The sequence below is a fragment of the Phacochoerus africanus genome, chromosome 8, assembly GCF_016906955.1.
Source record: "Phacochoerus africanus isolate WHEZ1 chromosome 8, ROS_Pafr_v1, whole genome shotgun sequence".
In the NCBI taxonomy this organism is placed as follows: domain Eukaryota; kingdom Metazoa; phylum Chordata; class Mammalia; order Artiodactyla; family Suidae; genus Phacochoerus; species Phacochoerus africanus.
In genome coordinates, this window is record NC_062551.1 from 115,530,338 (window position 1) to 115,534,981 (window position 4,644).

A 4,644-nucleotide genomic window follows, 5' to 3' on the forward strand; every position below is an offset into this window, starting at 1 on the left:
TTAAATTACGTATTTTCTATGTCTTTCTGAGAGTAGTTGGGTGCCCAGGAAGGAATTTTGTCAAACTGGGGAGGAGACGTTTGAAGGCAGTGTTAGTCATTGAACCGTGTAGTTCATAGTGTTTCTGTTTTATAGAGGCTCAAGGAGAATTTGGATGAGTTGTTCATGATCACAATAGCCAGTGAGCAGCAGAAGCAGAAGGTGAACACAGTGTTTTGCTCAACTGTAGAATCATGAGTTTCTCCTCAAAATCTACCAGTTCCCTGTATTCTTTTGCTCATGGCCCCTTCATATGCCTATTGAATTTGAGCTATTCAAAATTTCAGGCTTGGGTAGAATAAATTGTTTCAAGTTAAAAAGGGGATAGGGAGTTCCGTTATGGCTCAGCTGTAATGAACCTGACTAAGATCCATGGGGATTCGGGTTTGATTCCTGGCCTTGTTCAGTGGGTTAAGGATCTGGTGTTGCCATGAGCTGTGGTGTAGGTAACAAATGCTGCTCAGTTCTTGCATTGCTGTGGCTGTGGTGTAGGCCAGCAGATGTAACTCCGATTTGACCTCTAGTCTGGGATACTGCAGGTGCGGCCCTAAAAAGCAAAAAAAAAAAAAGTGTTTGGGGAGGATGGGGAGGGTGTTCTCAGTTATGGAAATTATATAGCTGCCCAATAGAGATATTTGGAAAACAAGCGTCTAAGATCGTACCCATAAACATGTCATCTAAGGTAATTACAATTTTAATGTATGTCAGAATGTTTTATGCATTTGTAAGTATAGCTTTATGTAGTTTTCATCAAGATAAGATGTGTTTCATAATCTTAGTTTTTGTATAACTCTATTGGACATTTTCCAAGATTCTATATTCTTTTCTTTATCAGCCACACCTGCAGCATGTGGAAATTCCCAGGCCCAGAATTGAATACAAGCCACAGCTGTGACTTGTGCCACAATTGTTAAAACACTGGATCCTTAATCCACTTCGATGGGCCAGGGATTGAACCCACATCTCAGCAGCCACCCAAGCCACTGCAGAGACAATGCTGGATCCTTAAGTGCTGCACCACAGTGGGAACTCCTTTATGTTCTTGTCATGTTACCTGCAGAGCACATGTGATGCTTTAATGTGGGAGGCTCTCAGCAAACAGTTGTCATTGTCATGGGGTTGTCACTTTCATCCCTATCGTCCTGGGGTGCAGTTTATCTGGACCTAGAGATATAAGTTCATCTGAGGCAGCTATTTAGTTTTATTCATGTTATCCTGAGTTTCAGTCTCTCCTCTGCTTATGCCACTCTTTCTAGTTAAATACTGTTTTTCTTAGTAGAAAAAATGGAAGTCAGGGTTATATCCCTAGAACCTAATGCTAAGAAATCTCTTATTTTCTTGACAGCTTTCTCACAACTAGTTAGTACTTGTTTTGTTGTGTTGAAATACTTGTTTTTCTAGGCATATGTGGCACTTGACTCTTCTGGTTCTTTGATTCCTCTCCTTTGCTGGTTGATCTTCTTTGACCAGGCATTTAAATGTTAAGAGTTCTTCAGGGAAGTCCTGTCTTGGCACAGCTGAAACGAATCCAACTAGGAACCGTGAGGTTTCGGGTTCGATCCCTGGCCTCACTCAGTGGGTTAATGATCTGGCATTGCTGTGAGCTGTGGTGTAGGTCAAAACGCGGCTCGAATCTGGCATTGTTGTGGCTCTGGTGAAGGCCAGCAGCTACAGCTCTTGATTAGACCCCTAGCGCGGGAACCTTCATATGCTGCAGCGTGCAGCCCTAAAAAGACCAAAAAAAAAAAAGTTCTTCAGGGCTCAGTCCTACTCTTCCTCTTTCTCACTGTATTCTTTATCCCTGATCAAGGGTTCTCATCCCTAATTGTACATCAGTGACCATATTCATACAGGTTTCAGGTACCATCTTCATGTTAACCAATCTCAAGTTTTCATCTGCATGTCTCCTATATATCCCGTAGGACCTATATATCCAACTCTTTACTCAGAACTTGTCTCCCAAACATTTCAAACTCGTGATAGCTAAGACCACACTTTACCTTCTCCTCATACTTAGTTCTTTGTGTTACAAAACTTAGAATCATTGTTGCTTCCAGCACTTGTTTAGGCTAAAAAAAGCCTGGAAGCCGTCCTTAGCACTTCCTTTTTCCTTACCTGACATATGCAATTCATTATCAAATCCTGTTTATTTTATTTACTGAATATCTCTTTAAATCTCTTTACATTTCTTCCTATTCACTGTCTTACTGCTACCCAAAGATATCACCCTGTTTGTGGAATGCTATCAGTCTTCCTGAATCTGCTTTTGTTCCCCTTAGTATATATCCTTGAATTTCTCATCATTTTTCTGGTTAACATATCCAGTAACTTCCATTGTTCTCACACACACACACACACACATGTACATACACACACACACAAAACAAAGCAATTTTTAACTTGGCCTACGAATCTACATGGTTTGCTTCTTACTTAACCTTCCAGGTTAAGGTTAACCACTTAACCACTGCACCAGGTCCAATCGGAGCTGTACCGCCAGCCTATGCTAGAGCCACAGCAACGCAGGATCCGAGCAGAGTCTTTGACCTACACCACAGCTCATGGCAACGCTGGATCCTTAACCCACTCAGCGAGGCCAGGGATCGAACCCACAACTTCATGGTTCCTAGTCGGATTCGTTGAACACTGAGCCACGATGGGAACTCCACCTTTTCCTTTTTAAAGTCTCTGACCTGGGGATCATATTACCTTCCTTTGAACTTTCAATCAGTTGAAATCTGGTTATTTTCCTTCCATTAATTCATTTCTTTTCCAAAGAGAAATTTTGCTTTAAACACTTTGTTTCCATGAGTTCCCTCATGGCCTAGGAGTTAAGAATTTGGTGTTGTCACTGCTACAGCTCAGTTTAGATCCATGGCTTTGGCAAATTCCACATGCTGTGGGCAGGGCCAAAAAAAGAATTTCTTTCCAATCTATTAAGATACTCAATTCGGAATTCTTTTTTAAATTTTTTTTATATAATTTTAATTTTTTTTCATTATAGCTGGTTTACAGTGTTCTGTCAATTTTCTGCTGTACAACATGGTGACCCAGTTACACATACATGTATAGATTCTTTTTTCTCACATTATCATGCTCTATCTTAAGTGACTAGATATAGTTCCCAGTGCTACACAGTAGGATTTCATTGCTTATCCATTCCAAAAAAATACAGAACGCTTCACAAATTTGCATGCCATTCTTGCGCAGGGGCCATGCTAATCTTCTTGTATCGTTCCAATTTTAGTATATGTGTTACCGAAACGAGCATGATTATTTTAATATTTTAGTGGAATTAGGAATCTAGGGCACATGATTTACTACCATATTTTCTGTGTAATATCGAGACCCTTAATATTAAGAATATCCAACTTTGGAGTTCCCATCGTGGCGCAGTGGTTAATGAATCTGACTAGGAACCATGAGGTTGTGGGTTTGATCCCTGCCCTTGCTCAGTGGGTTATCGATCCGGCGTTTCTGTGAGCTGTGGTGTAGGTCGCAGACGCGCGGCTCGTATCCAGCGTTGCTGTGGCTCTAGCGTAGGCTGGCAGCTACAGCTCTGATTAGACCCCTAGCCTGGGAACCTCCTTATGCCGCAGGAGTGGCCCAAGAAATGGCAAAAGGACAAAAAAATAAATAAGAATATCCAACTTTATTTTTATTATCAGATGCCAATTTATCTGTTTTGATTTTGTCTGATATACATTTTTCCCCCTTTTTTAATATTTTTTTAAATTTATTTTTTCCCACTGTACAGGAAGGGGATCAAGTTATCCTTATATGTATACATTTTTTCCCCCACCCTTTGTTCTGTTGCAATATGAGTATCTAGACATAGTTCTCAATGCTATTCAGCAGGATCTCCTTGTAAATCTAAGTTGTGTCTGATAACCCCAAGCTCCCGATCCCTCCCACTCCCTCCGTCACCCATCAGGCAGCCACAAGTCTGTTTTCCAAGTCCATGATTTTCTTTTCTGTGGAGATGTTTATTTCTGTTGGATATTAGATTCCAGTTATAAGTGATATCATATGGTATTTGTCTTTGTCTTTCTGACTCATTTCACTCAGTATGAGATTCTCTAGTTCCATCCATGTTGCTGCAAATGGCATTATGGCATTCTTTTTTATGGCTGAGTAGTATTCCATTGTGTATATATACCAAATCTTCCTAATCCAATCATCTGTTGATGGACATTGGGTTGTTTCCATGTCCTGGCTATTGTGAATATTGCTGCAATGAACATGCGGGTGCATATATCTCTTTTAAGTAGAGTTTTGTCCGGGTAGATGCCCAAGAGTGGGATTGTGGGGTCATATGGAAGTTCTGTGTATAGATTTCTAAGGTATTTCGGAATTCTTTTCAATTGTATTCCAATAATCTGATAACCTGCTTTAGGAGGTTTTTATTACCAACAATATGGAATATTTTCACTGTTTTCTAATATTGAATCTCTAAATCTGTTTGTATCTGTTGCTTCTGTAATAAAATTGCCTGTTTTGCTTCTTTGGTTAAACCTTTAGCAGAGATTTGAACATAGGAAGATTTACCTTATCAACTTTCTTCCACTGTAGAAATGGAGACAGTCATCTTTTTTATAGGAAAAG

The 4,644-nt window shown here is 40.1% G+C and overlaps 1 non-coding gene across 1 annotated transcript; it reads right to left on the reverse strand.

Annotated features, from left to right (window-relative positions):
• Positions 1 to 3,204: 3,204 nt before the first annotated feature.
• Positions 3,205 to 3,310, reverse strand: LOC125134712 (U6 spliceosomal RNA). Its single transcript, XR_007136726.1, has one exon. It is a non-coding gene; the product is annotated as a U6 spliceosomal RNA (small nuclear RNA).
• Positions 3,311 to 4,644: the final 1,334 nt, after the last annotated feature.